The 15,169-nt window shown below is 42.1% G+C and overlaps 1 protein-coding gene across 2 annotated transcripts in view; it reads right to left on the bottom strand.

Moving 5' to 3' along the window:
• Positions 1–12,781, bottom strand: part of PRICKLE1 (prickle planar cell polarity protein 1) — a 133,094-nt gene extending 120,313 nt beyond the window's left edge. Inside the window, exon 1 of one of the 2 annotated variants that reach the window (XM_009425556.4) lies at positions 12,490–12,781. The gene's annotated coding sequence lies outside the window, so the exon portion shown is untranslated. The remainder of the gene's footprint in view (positions 1–12,489) is intronic. The other variant, XM_009425563.4, reaches the window with a different exon arrangement.
• Between the last annotated feature and the right edge of the window lie 2,388 nt (positions 12,782–15,169).

Here is a 15,169-nt window from a genome sequence, read left to right as displayed (position 1 = left end):
CTGGGGAGTTTGGAAGATAAGAAAGTTATTAGGGTTATTGAAAATATTAGGAATGCAACTAAAATGAATGTTAGGTTATTTTTATTTTCCAGCAAACCCTCTCTAAGCCTCCCAAAATTAAATCCAGTTTGGTCAATGGGCACGCACATTTTAAACACAGTTTTAATCACTGTGTGTCAACAAGTGAACATGCTAATTTGAGTACTACTTTAAAAATTGTCCACATTTCCCATGTATAAACATAATAATCACATTTGTAATTTTTAGCATAAACATAAGTATGCCACTATTGTAACAACATTCAATTAATAATTTGCTCTGTAATATCACTGCATTTTTTTTTTTTAGCTGTCACATTGAACTCTAAGGTAAACTATATACCAGACTTTTGATCAGGGGAAGTGTATATTCTCTTAGGCCTTCAGGCCTTTAAAACATAGCTATTGTTGAATTTTAACTGGCCACACTGAATAATAAATAAGGCTATAAGTTGCACCTGGCTCATATGAATACTTTTGAAATAGACTGTTAAAAAAATTCTAATTTGGGATTTGGGTGGTGAGAATGATGAGACTAATAACAATACTACCAGCTCACATTTGTTATTTATTATCTATCCCCCTGAAGTTATGGCCTCCACATTTTTAGAGTCAAGTAAATTTTGAGCTTAAAAAATCATCAGCCTCTCCTCACTTTACAACTGAGGAAACTGAGGCACAGAGTGGGTACGAAGGCCAGAAAATTATGTGACTCATCTAAGATCCCATGCAAGTTAGTAGGAGATGCAATAATTATGTAAAAGCATTTAATATAGAACACACATAAGCACAGCAATATTTATGAAACAATAAAACATCATCAAACAATTTTGGGTAAGCTACAAGTGCTTGCTTACTTTCCCTTTCTATTGTTCTTTTCTTCTTTCTTTCTAAAAATTTAACTGCAAACATTCCTTTATTTAGGAACTGGCAAACCAAATCTCCTTAAGAAGCTGCATCTCGAACTAAAAGGTAGCTTCCTCATCAGTAAATTGGGATAACCTTGGTCAGACCTGCACATAAAGATGCAAGGAAGATAAAATGAGATGAATATGAAAGTGTTTTGTGTACTTTGGAGGTATTAGTCTTATCATACTAAAGAACCCCCAAGTTGAAACATGGTAATTTCTGGATAAATAAGTTAGCTCAACTTCTTAATAGGAAAACAGACTCACTGCCAATTTAGCTCTGGAACTCGAGACATTAAAATAATAATTTCAAGCAACTAGGTTTCCTAGCAAGCTGGTTGAAATCACTTAGAGGATTAGCTTTTCACCCCTGGAATTTAAATCAGGAGATTGTTTGAGTGAAAGACAGTCTGTCATCCATGTTTTAACATACATGGCAACATCACAAGCCTCTCTGAAGATTCTACCTCTATTTTTTTTTTAAGGTTACAGAGTGGCATGGGTGTATTATGAAGAAGGAAGTCACATAGCTTCCTTGTTGCACATATTCAATCTTCTATTAATATAGCATCCCTTTGCTAGATGATTACATTTCCTTGATCACTTGGGAGTGTGGAAAAGGAAGGAGGGTTATTTGATACGCATCTTTCCTTCTATTCTACCATGTTTGTCTGGCTTTATTTAGATAAAAGGGTAAACAGCTGAGAAACTCCACTTCAGCTGGGGGGGAAAAAACCCACAAAAATGCTCCAAATAAAATATCTCTATCTCCTTTCTAAAAAATTTTTAGCTCAGATAAAAACAGAATACTGGCTACTATTTGTGTTTATTTTGTTTTATTTATTTATTTATTTATTTTGAGACGGAGTTTCACTCTTGTTGACCAAGATGGAGTGCAATGGCACGATCTTGGCTCACTGCAACCTCAGCCTCCAGGTTCAAGTGATTCTCCTGCCTCTGCCTTGCAAGTAGCTGGGATTACAGGCGCGCACAACCACGCCAGGCTAATTTTTTGTATTTTTAGTAGAAACGGGGTTTCACTATGTTAGCCAGGCTGGTGTCAAACTCCTGACCTCAGGTGATCTGCCCACTTCGGCCTCCCAAAGTGCTGGGATTATAGGCGTGAGCCACTGCTCCTGATCTTATCTTTATTTTATATACAACATTAAAATGGCAGTAGACAAAACAGTACAGAGGTATCTTCAGGGAACAGGTAGCTATCACAATAAATATCTAACAGTGCTATGAAAAAAGGTACAGCAGCTTAAGAGGATTGGGGGGTGCTAGATGGTGACTGGGAAAAAGCAGGGATGCTGCTATTTTTTACAGGGTGACCAGGGAAGGCTATCTGACATCAGATGACTTTTGAGCAGAGACCTGAAGGGACAGAGTGAGCTGTGATTTCACATGTCTTTTTTTTAACATTAGTTTAAAGTCCAGTACAAACAAGGAGATCTGCTGTGAAACTTCAGGGAAGTCAAATCTGCAAATATTAAGGCTTTATACAATACTCTGAACCAGCTCTCAATTTATTTCAAGTAATCCTTGAACTGTTTAGCTACAGTTAAATATTTTTCCTAAAATGCCTCACAGTATTTCTTCATATAATAATTAAAAGAGAGTTTTCCAGTTATATGTGCAAACAACCCAGGTAGATAATTCAGGTAGAATTTTCCATTTTGAGACCCTGATGATTTGATTTGGCAGAGGGCATACGGTAGGAAGAAGGTGCTAAAGCTAGCTGATTTTGCCACTGGCCACGTGTAAAAGTTCAAAGGAAATTGGATAGTTAGCCAGGTTGCAGAATAGTGAGTTTTAAAGTTCTTCTTTTAATTAAAAACCAAATAAAACAATAATAAAACCTCCCCCAAAATGGCAACAAACAACAACAAATCAAGTAAAGTAGGTAAGTATCATATGTCTTCTTTATTATTATTATTTTTTTGAGATGGAGTTTATATATTTTTTTTTTTTGAGATAGGTTTTGCTCTTACCACCCAGGCTGGAGTGCAATGGCGCAATCTTGGCTCACTGCAACCTCCACCTCCTGGGTTCAAGAGATTCTCCTGCTTCAGCCTCCTGGGTAGTTGGGATTACAGGCACCTGCCACCACGTCCAGCTAATTTTTTGTTTTTTTTTAGTAGAGGCAGGGTTTCACCATGTTGGCCAGGCTGGTCTCGAACTCTTGGCCTCAAGTGATCTGCCCGCCTTGGCCTCCCAAAGTGCTGGGATTACAGGTGTGAGTCACCACACCTGGCCCCAGATACGTTTAAAAACCTTTACAGTGATTTGACCAGATTATATTTCTTAAACTGACATAGAAAACTGGAATTCATTCATTCAACAAATACGGATGCTCAAAAAGTGAGGAAACATAGGATCAATTTATTTTTCAACAGTATATTAATTATACTTTTGAATAATATGCTCAACATCTTTTTCTGTCAACCTCCAGATATGTTTCCAGTTGAAGTAATTCCAAATTTAAAGCAATGAGATCAGTTGTTAACCTGGAGAAAAATACAATAAATGCACCATGGAGTATGCCTAAAGTCTGGAAACTGAAGGAAAATAATGTATTTATTATGTTGTTTTTCAGATAAACAATTATGCTCATTGTTTTAAATTGGGAGATACTTTGTGCGAGAGGTGTTTGGAAGTTGACAAAATATACACTGAGCATATTATTTGAAAACATAACAGTATATATATTTTTAAGTTTCTTGAGTTTTTGGGCTCCCTGTATTTGTCAAGTGTCTACTATGCGCCAGGCACTGTGGTAGGCATGAGGTATGCAATGGTGAACAAACATGGCTCCTTGTGATTAGCATCTACTCACAGGCACAGAACATAGATCTTCATTTCCAGGTTGAAATGACATCTATAATATTTTGACAGCAAAATATCAATGACTACTTTTAAGGAATAAAAGCAGTCATTAAGAGTGAATGAATGAACAAAAGAGAAAGGAAGGAAGGACGGAAGGAAGGTCGGAAGGACGGAAGGAAGAAGGAGGCAGAAAGGGAGAGACAGAGTAAGGAAGGGAGGGAAAGGAAAAGGAAAGAAAAGCAGGCAGGCAGATAATTTAGTCTAGTAGGATTAGAAACAAATTTTGGAATGAGAAGGACACCTTAGACATCACCTAATTTAATGGCTCAGCAGCAGTTGTACATTGGAATCATCTGAGGAGCTTGTTCAAGCTAAAAGTGCAAGACTGCACCGAAAACCTACTGCATTAAAATCTGTGTATTTGTATTTAGATGTGTGTGATTCAATCCTTTGATTAATATACACTGATCTAGTCTAATTCCCTCATTTTATATATGAAGAAACTGAAGCCCAGAGAGGCTGAGAAACTGGCTCAAAAATCACACAGTTATTGTACTAGTCTGAGTTTTTTGGTTTTTAATCCAAAAAGCCGTTAAAAAAAAAAAAGTGGCTTTTTCTGTACTATTATAGCACATCCCTCCACTACTGTCTATTTTGGGGTCTCTGCTTGAGAAAAAACAGGATAAATTGACAAAAGTATTTCATTAAAGGTTATGGAACTAGGCCAGGTGAGGTGGCTCACACCTGTAATCCCAGTACTTTGGGAGGGCGAGACAGGTGGATCACTTGAGGTCAGGAGTTCAAGACCAGCCTGGTCAACATGGTGAAACCCCGTCTCCACTAAAAATACAAAAATTAGCCAGGCGTGGTGGCATGTGCCTGTAATCCCAGCTACTTGGGAGGCTGAGGCAGGAGAATCTCTTGAACCCAGGAGGCGGAGGTTGCAGTGAGCCAAGATCATGCCACTGCACTCCAGCCTGGGTGACAGAAGGAGACTCCATCTCAAAAAAAAAAAAAAAGTTATGGAACTAAAGCAAAGAAGCCAGTGTCCACAGGCAGCATAAACAGTAACAAAAAAAGACCCATGATACACTATCATAACCTGGTTGCTTCCTGCCTAAACAGCCAAATCAGGCTAGTTTAAAACGCTCTCACACAAAAATCATAATTCCTATCAGTTTCTCATTTCAGCACTGCAATGAATAATAATTTTGGTTTCTGTGGGTAAGGAAGGGGAGGAAAAAAAAAAAAAGAGTGATTTTTCTGATTTATTCCCAAAATTCAGAAGGTTAAAAAAAATATGTTCCCAGTACCTCAATATGGAGAAAGCCTGGCCTGCTTTTAACACTTTTGGCAGTACTTGAGGACACGTTTTTGGCTATTAGCCTGCCAAGCTGTTTAAGCTTATAGAAGGCCCACAAAGGGAACTTGTATGATTAAGTTAGTTAAACACAAACATCTTCTCTGTATATTTTATTCCCTCCCTTCACATTCATGAAACATAAAAGGCTAAAGCAATTCAGAACTAGGTGAGGGGGGCAAGTTATTTATCACTTCAGCTCCTTTCTCAAGGCTTGTGTAAGTAAGAACTGGGGCAACTCAATGAAATTATTCATATGATCCTTGCAGTGAACAAAGCTTAGCATCAGAAAGCAGTTCAAAATTCCTATGAAGCATATGTATTCTCTTACAAGAAACATCTGTGATTCTCTAATGCACTTCAGACCTAACTTTATCTCTTTCTAAAAATTATGTAACATGCATATACTTCAAGCACTGAACATACATATTAATTTCATAGTCACAGAAGAATGTAAAATGTAATCTCTTTTTGACATACATTATAACACGTATTTCAATATTAGAGCACTAAGCAGTCTTCTTATGTAAAATCTAACATCCTCTAAATGATTTGAAAGAGATATTTCAAAGCAAAACAACATACCACACTACATAGCACAAGCTTGTCCAGCCCACGGACCGTGGGCCACATGCAACCCAGGATGGCTTTGAATGTGGCCCAACACAAATTTGTAAACTTTCTTAAAACATTATGAGATTTGTGTGTGTGTGTGATTTCTATTTTTTATTTAGCTCACCAGCCATCGTTAGTGTTAGTATGTTTCATGTGTGGCCCAAGACAATTCTTCTTCCAATGTGGCCCAGGGAAGCCAAAAGGTTGGACACCCCTGAATTCTAGCCCCTTTTCAGATCCCAAATTAGGAACTTAGATTATTCATGCATGTAAATAGGATAGCTGGAAGTATCAATTGTAGTTAACAAGTTATGTGTTTCTTCCGAAAATTGCCGTATTTGCTTATCAGTGAAATAAAAGAAACCAAAGAATTACAAATGCCCTTGGTGAAACTATACATGGCTTAAAGCAGTTTACTATTATTAGATTGAAACATGTGTGTGTGTGTGTGTACACAGAAGGCAGCATTTTAACTGGGGCAGAGGAGCTGGCCAATATAGAAAAAGGTTTTAATAGACTTTCTATTTCAACCATAGTTACTGTGGGTTTTGTCTCTATAGCAATGGGCCTGGGTAAGGTGGATGTGTCTGGCAAGCTAGGGTGTTCAGCTGGTAAAATAACATAAACCTCATTTTACCTCTAGTTGAGCAAATTTCCTCCAAGAAGGTTTGCTTAATTGAAAGACAATTTCCAAGGATAAAGGGGATTTAAGGGAAAACTCCAAGCATCTTTTGGTGGGCTATTCTTCGCAGTACAGTACTATGCTAAGTTTAACCTCACACCTTCTCCTATATTTCATCAAAGGCCTCCAATAGCATTAGTTACTGGTAGTACTTTGGATTTAGGCAGTCACCTAACCTCCAGGATCTCAATCATCCCTAGCAGCATAGGCTAATTTCAGCTGTCTCTACAGGGGCTACATGAAACATGGCATTTACAAATTTGGGTTATACAGTAATATTTATTACATGATGGAAGATTTCCAAAGATGCCAGAAGAGATGTTGGCATTTATGCAAGTCAACTACTGTTCAACCCAAAGAAGCACTATATTCTATAGGATGTTTCTGCCAGGATTGAAACAGCCTATGTGAAAACACCTTAACTAGGACCATCTTAGCACCTCACCTCTTGGATACCCTCTAGCTCTAGGTGTTATGTTTCAGGTGGGCCAAAATTGTCCTGGAAACAGAACTCCCCAGTTCTATTACCTGTCCATTTACTCCAAGTCCTGAGAGTGTATATTTTCTTATTTTCAGATCTAATAAGTCAAATATATCTAGTAGCTATTAAAAGATTTAAACCACCAGTTTTAAAAGGTTTCTAAAAAGGGTTCAGTGTTCAGAGATTTCAAGCCCACAGAGGAGGCAGATTTGGAGAGTTTACTTCCAATAAAATCGTGAAATTATGTGCTGATTCCCCTCTATCCCCCATTTTAAGAATATTCTTATTGAGATCTCTCTACCTTTTTAATGTTCTTTTATAACACCTCTTCATAGAGCCACAAAAAGAAAAATAGAGGAATCTGGGGAAAAAAAAGTGTACCAAATGATCTCCAATAACCTAAAAAGATAATTATATTGCTATGTCCCTAAAGAGGGAGACAGGCAAACTTGAAAACATTAGCTACTTACAATATGTTCTAAGATAACCTTTTCCCCTTTACTTCTTTGGGGTAATCCAAACTGCTATAAATGTTTCTTTAAAATTCCTTTATTAAAAAGTTTGTTGTGCTTGCTCAAAGAAAATGGCTATCCTAGAAAACTAGGGCCAATATTATAGCACATTAAGTGGTGGCTACTTTATATTAGACTTCTTTTTTTTTAAAGGCAACAAAAATGGGGGGAAAGGTGGTTATAAAAAACATCACAGGAAACCAAATAGCCTTTATTTAAATTAAAAGCAATCACAGCCTGATTCTTGGAACACACTTCGAAATGCTTTTTGGCATGCAGCTGCTACATGCCGCCAATATTGTGTGTAATTGGAAACATTTCAAACAGAATTGTTACCAAAGTCAAAGACCATAATTGCAAGCCCGGGGATCTCTGCCTCAGATAAAAGAAGGGCAGCTGAGCAAGAGTGCTCGGCATGGAGGAGTCTACTTACGGGTCTGCATCTCACAGCAATATTTTCATTGCATTATTGACAGATCTTTCTTCCGGAGACCCAATGAGAAAAGGACATAGAGAGAAGCACACGCAAAGCAGAAGCTGGTGGGTGCTATAAATCAGCAGCTGGGACAAAACTCTTAGAAAGGAGTCCATGACTTCAGTACCAGAACAACTGAAATAACACAGCCCTAACTTTTTTTTTTTTTTCCTGAAGTGTAATCCACTAGAAATGAAAGGCATCTCTCCCAAGAGTTTACCCCAAATCTACCAGTGAGAAAAATGCAACTGCTGTTGAATTGGTCAGTTGACTTTTAGGCTCACTTAGGACCAAACTTAGGGGAGAAGAAAGTTAAGTAAAGGCAAATGATAGCTGCTTGCTAGTTTGCAGCTTACATTTTAAAATGTTTACATTGGCTTCTGCCTGGCTGACATTTTTACTTTTATTTTATATGTAAAATCTCTCTTTATAGGAGAATGAAGCTGGAAAGGTCTAATCGGTTCAGGCTGGGCAATCATTCTTGTTCCTGGAGAGGTCCCTTCAAAAATAACCAAAATGCATTTAGAGTTTAGTCTAAACAAGTGCATAAAACAGAGACACAGGAAGAATTATTACATTCTGAGAGGTTTGATCACCCTCCCCACCCCCCACAACTGGAAATAGTCAATGCCAGTGGACCAGTGGCTCAGGAATGGTTCTTGGAAAAATTGTGTCATTCTGGCATACAGAAAAGTGATCTGATTATTCTATCATATCTCTGTGCCAGAAGTGTCATGACATCAGCGTGCTCCAACCTGTAAAGCCTGTCTGGTTCGCCATCCCTGCTTCAGGAGAGAGGGGAAGCGGGGGGAAATAGCAGCTTACTCAGATTCCCCACACAATTTTAGGCCAGGCTTTTTTCACTGCTCCAAAATGTTCATTCATCAACACGTAGGTAATTAACCTCCACTTCAGTTCAGCATGACCATAAACAAGGGGATGTGATTACCAGTTACTGGGGCAGATGAGGCGCTACATTTCTGTGTGTCCAGAGATGGGGAAGTCAGAGGCTTGGGGCTGCTCCAGATTCCTCAATGCCATCTTGGTCCTTGGAACGTGTCGTGGAGCGCTGGCTCCATAGGCTGCATGAGGTTTCGAGGAACTGCAACAATGCAGGACTTAGTGCCCAGATTACTGTACTTCCCTCTCTCAACTTGCTTGCTCACACCAACCTTCTAAAGATATTATTGTGCAATCCAATAATCCTTTCTTCTGTGACCAGAAGAAAAAGAAGTAATGGTCCCTTAAAACACCAATCGACCAACCAAGCAACCCAGAAACACAATCCTTTCACTTTCCTAACTCCTTCTCTTTATTGTGGAATAATCATACATAGATTTAGGCAATCTTAATATTCTCTCACTAATAAGGGTTAAACAGTTGGTATTATTTTACATAACATGGAGATGAAAGAGACAGCTATTTTTTCCAAGGGGGAAGAGTCTATCCTAGTCAAATGATACTTTTAACATTTCTATTCACAGATGAGAATCACTTTGATTTTTTAAAATTACCTTTTTTTTTTTTCCCCAGAGATGGGGTCTAACAATGTTGGCTGGGCTGAACTTGAACTCCTGGGCTCAAGCGATCCTCCCCAGTAGCTGGGGCTATAGAGCCAAGCACCACTACATGTAGCTTTCCTGTCTTTCTTTAAAAGGAAAAATTTGCTCTTTATAAACTATTTTAACCAGGAAATTAACTGCAGTAAGTAGAATACAAGTAATGATAATCTTTACTGAAAATTGTTTCCCATGATATTAGAGAGCCCAAAATATAGGTATAGGCCATTAAGAGAGTTACTTAATTACTGGAAAATACTTTGTAAAGATTCTTGTTCCATTTCATGAGTATTATAGACAATCACTCATAATACTTAATTCTTTGTATTTTGCTTTCAAGTAATTATAAGAGATTTTAGAGAAATTATGATGCAACTTTTAAAACTTATAATTCAGCTTACTTTTTAAAAGCCTTAATCAAAGAAACTGCAAAATTTAACTTTTTTGGTCTTTTCAGAATTATCAAAGGAGAGAATATTAGGAACAACTAGACTTACCTACATCTGACTCTAAAGTTAAGAGTTCAGCTATTAACCCTATAGGAGATCTTTATTTCTCCCTAGCTAATATTAGATTTTATCTAGAGGACTCAAGCTGACTGATTACACCACCACCCACCATGGACAAATAGTGCTTCCATGGACTTTGATTATAAAAACATAATAAGCTTTTTAAGCTTCAATGGTGTTACTGGCAGAACTGATTGAATCTGTCACTTTAGTAAAATATATCATTTTTCTTTTTAAAACCTATGAACCAACAGGCTCACTCAGTGATAACTTGCCAATTAGTACCAAATTAAAGATGGAAAAATTAATTTACTAAGCCCATTCAGTTGCATCAATATGTCTATCTCTATAAACTATCCAGTTTTTCCTTCCTTTTTCCCTCCCTCTCTCCATCCCTCCCTCTTTTCCTTCCTTCCTTCCTTTTGAGGCTTATTTATAAGAATGAATCATACTACATTAGCCATGACTTATTAAACTTGGAGATTTTCAAGTTCATCAGCAAGTGTGCAAACCCTTAACTGTGGGTAACATCCATTTATTTGTAGCGCCTTTCGGTTTTAATATGTAGAGCACATGCATTGTTAACCTCTAAATCCTTTGTATAAACATTTCTGGAAGAGCTTGTAAAATATCTCCTTCTGTGTTTCCTGACTCACCAGTTGATGGCATTTAGAAACCCTCTGGTACCAGCAGGTGCTGTATTTTGCTTTCTTCAGGCTCCAGCTGGGCTACAATGACAGATTCCTGTCCCAGGCCAAGCCTAGCCACCAAGGCTAGGACCACATTGGAGGCAAACTGAACCAGGCTCCACCAGACAGCAAGATGAATGGCTGCTGTTTAAGTTTAAAATCCCCTGGTGGGAGTAAATGTTGTTCCAGAGAAAAGCCTTGACAAATATTGCGTCATCCTTGCAGAACTGTCTTGATTAAAGCAGAATCTTTGGATTAAGTTGATGCTCAATTCAAAATGTATCTATCTTGCTGTCATAGGATTTTTTGTTTTTTTTTTTTTTCCTTTCTAGAGTCTGAAAACAGACATAATGTTGGGGACGGTCAAACAAGGCTGCCGGCTCCCAAGGGGCTAGAGTCCACTCCTGATAATAGAAGGCGGCTGAACACTGACACTTCACTGAGGATAATGGAGACAGCAAAGGCTTAGTGGGAAAGGGCCAGTTGTCACCTAAGTGACAGGCAACAGCTGAGCTCACACATCTGGAGCCGGACTACGGCAAACATTAACAACCCTCACCAGTCTACACCTTGGGCCTGTCTGAAAAGACAGATGGAAGTTCCCTCTACTCCAAAAGTACATTAAAAAATGTCTGATGGTGAACCACATCAATTATATAACATCAACTGCAGGCACAGCCTTCCGAAGTACTGATTAAGACGAGGCAGTAGACAACACTGTATGCATGAACAGATACAAGATACCATTTCATTGATTTGTCATTCATAAAACTTATCCTAAAAGACACATATACATGCATCCATTTGATAGCACAAATGCATGTTAACTCTGCAGGAGAGGCAGATTTTTACATGTTTTTTTGGTTGTAGTTGTTGGTGCTTTTTTTTTTTTCCTTTAGGCTGGTTCCCGTGGTGTGTTTGCCTTGTTCATGGCCTCAGTTCTGCCGCTGATACCCTTTTAAAAATCAGCAACCAAACGCGTTCGGCTTGTGATCCTGAACCCTCCTTAGGCAAGCTGGAACTAAGCGTGATGCAGCCGTCCTCCCTCTCTCCCAACCCCCAACCTCGTTCTTCAGCCTCCTGAAGACAATCTGTGAACAATTTTCCCAAAGTCCCAAGAATAACACAGCACTGCCAATAGTCACTGGCGATGCCGTTTGTTTTTCTTAGAGGGTAATGAAAATTTAACAGCTTTCTGCTGCATCCTGAGTCCCGCTCCTAATAATTATTAACATGCCTAGTTTCTTCAACTTTTTCTACCTCAAGAGAGGAAGACGCTCCCATTTTTTTCCCTATATCTGTGCTACATTCAGAAAACACCATCGCGGGGCAGGGGGTTGGGGAGAGTGGTGGGAGTTGATTCGCCCCTGCCAAAAAGCCACCAGCCCCTTTCCCCAGCGCTAGAGGAGAGAATCGGTACCCTCCCTCCGGACGCCAGTAGGTGACAGGCGATCCTAAGCGGCGGGAACACGCCAACGCACCCTCACCTCCCGGCGCCCCGCATCGCCTCGACCCTCGGGCTACAGAACCTGTTTCCACGCCGGAGAAAACCAAGGGAAGAGTTGGTTGTGATGCAGCAAACAGGAGCCATGCGGGGAGCCTCTGCGGAGCCCTGGCGATGCTGCAGCCAATATCTGCTTTCCCTGTCTACATAGCCCAACAAACCGATTATGACCTTCTCCCTGATCTTCTGCGACACCGACCCAGTCTGGGTGTCACAGACTCCGGCGGTGCCAGCGAACGTGCCCGGCCCTGCCCCTGCGGCGCTCGCCCCCCACCACCGCGCCGCAGCCCCCTCTGCGGAATCCGCCGGGATCCAGGCTGCCACTCACCTCGCGCGAGGGAGACGCAACTCGGCTGCACTGTCCTCGGCGCCGCTGCGGGGCTGCTGGGCTGCGGGGCTGCGGGGCTGAGGAGCTGCGGTCCGCGGCGTCAGGGGTGGGCGAGGGTGAGCAGCCCACGAACCATCCAGAGCCCAGAAAGTCTCCGTGCCGACCGCGGCGCGTATCGGGGAAGTCAGCGCAGGCTGCGCGAGGCTGGCATGTTCCGGGCGCGCTGTCGGGCGGCGGCGGCCGCGGGAGACGGCGCTGGCAGCTGGGCTGCAGGCGGAGTGCGCTCGGGCTCCGGAGCCGTGCGCCGCGGCGCCGCCGCGCACCCCGCCCTCGGCCGCGGGGCCCGGCGCGAGCGAAAACGCGGAGCGCGGACGCCGCCGCGGGATCGAGGCCGCTGGGCGCGCGCCCACGCGTACCCCGGCTCGGCCCTGAAAGCGAGGTCGGGCCCGGCTCCGGCCGCGCCCGGGGGCAGGGCTGCGAGCAGGCCTGGGACCGGCTCCACGCGCAGCCAGTGGGGCAGAGCAGCAGGCGGATTATGCGCAGGGAGAAAGAAGTTCACCAACCGCGGTCCAGAGTCGCAAGTGCGGGTCGCTCGGAGCCTCTGCCCCGCCCCCGATTATAAGCCTTTTTTTTTTTTTTTTTTTTTTTTTTTTTTTTTTTTTAACCAACAATCCCGATGGACTGAAACACAGGAAGAGTGAAGGGACGGGGTGGGGGGTGGGGGAGAGACAAACCCAATTTCCTCTGATCAAACGATTTGGATAGGGGTGCCTATTTGAGTTCCTTCTCCTTCGGGGGGTGTGTGAAGGGGGCAGTTAATTAAACACTTAGATTCCTTCCGGCGCGCCTTGCCGAGCTGGGGGACCCGTTTGGACTCGATCCTGTCTCGTGTAATCCCACAGGCTGGTCTGAGTCTCTGCCCCGGCACCGGAGGAGTGATCTTTCAGAGCAAGAAGCCAAAGTTCAGCCTCTAGTCCGTTCCCTTCCCCGCCTCGACGGCCCTGGTCGTCTCCATGAAAACTCAGTGTGGGGGATCGTGCCCGCGAAAACCTCAGCCCACCGCAATGTCCAGAGCCTGACCCAAGTGAACGTGGCGCACTTAAAAGCGGGTTCAAAGCATTGATCCGAACACGGTGACAATTTTTCACTGGCCAAACTACTCTCCACGTTTTCAGTCTGCTCAATTCCCAGAGCTGGGCTCTCAGGCGCACTCACCCACGTTGAACTGGGGCTCAGCCTGTTTGAAAGTTCTGCCCTGACATTTGTGTCACACTAAACCTTAGAACCCCCCACCCTCTCCAGTTCCGGATCGGTGGAGTCTCACCGTGTGGGTACTATTTCCCTGGACTGCAGAGGGCAGACACAGGCGGCAGCTGTTAACCCGAACTTGACAGGTGCCCCTGCAAAGCCAGGGCTTCCTTGACCTCTCCATCCTCTCCACAACGCTCTAGGATACTGTATCATCTTCCAGGAAGATGAGGATGTGTGTGGGGGGAGTGTGGAGGGAGGTGTTGACTGATGCAATTTTTATCCCTTTAAGAAAAATCAAAACTGCCAGTCTCAGAATTTCTCAGAACATCAAGTCTTTTCGATTTTCGTTGGGAATAAAGCAAAGGAATACTCAGCAAAAATGGAACCGATGAAAAGAGAATGCAAGGAAATAAAGGCAAATGGAGGAGGAAACTGTCTAAATCCAGGAAAATGTATGGCTTCAGCACTGTGCTCTATAATTCTGACTCAGATCTCCCCACGCTGTAGATACTTTCTCCTGTCTAGATGCCCAGGCAGAGTTCCTGAGCTCAGATCACTCAGGAAACAAGGCTGTTGCTTTTGAAATAATTCCACTTGCTAGCGTTTTTTTTTTTTTTTTTTTTTGAGACGGAGTTTCGCTCTTGTCACACAGGCTGGAGTGCAGTGGCGCGATCTCCGCTCACTGCAACCTCCGCCCCGCCCCCGTGTTGAAGCGATTCTTCTTCCTCAACCTCCCGAGTAGCTGGGATTACAGGCACCTGCCACCGCGCCCAGGTAATTTTTGTATTTTTAGTAAAGACCGTTTCCCCATGTTGGCCAGGCTGGTCTCGAACTCCTGACCTCAGGTGACGAGAATCTGGGAAAGAACAAACCAGGTTTTCTTGCCCCTCAGCGTTTTATTGGAATTGGCCTTTGAAGTTGTGTCTGTTTATCTTGCTGGGGTTACAAATGCTTCTATTAAGCTATCAACTTTTAGGTTCTATCTAACCTCCAGAACTGCCAAAGAAAATTTCACTACCTCCATAGGTGAAATAAATCTTATTGCTCTACAGTGACTTCACAAAGGTTTTGTTTGTTGAGCATCTATTATGCGGAGCAGACACCCTGAGCACTGTAGATGATACATGTTCATTCCCTCTAGAGGATTACTGCCTCTTTGGACCGTGTGCTGGGCAGCATCTTTTGGATCCATTGCAAAGGTGAATACTTGGCCTTCAACCAGGACTCATAAAATTACTCCGGCCATTGCATGTGATGGAGGTCACAACAGTCTGATTTCAAATTTCAGCCCCACCGCTTACCAAATGTAGCCTGGGGTAATGTAGTTAACCTCTCTCAGGCTTAGTTTCTCATTGGTAAGTGAGGGTAATAATATTCAGCTCAGGGAACTGTTGGGAAGTTTGAATGCTGCAGAAATCACTGGAACGTT

The sequence above is a fragment of the Pan troglodytes genome, chromosome 10 (assembly GCF_028858775.2).
Source record: "Pan troglodytes isolate AG18354 chromosome 10, NHGRI_mPanTro3-v2.0_pri, whole genome shotgun sequence".
Taxonomy (NCBI): domain Eukaryota; kingdom Metazoa; phylum Chordata; class Mammalia; order Primates; family Hominidae; genus Pan; species Pan troglodytes.
The sequence above is the reverse complement of the archived record's forward strand: the minus strand, read 5'-3'. Positions and strand labels throughout refer to the sequence as shown.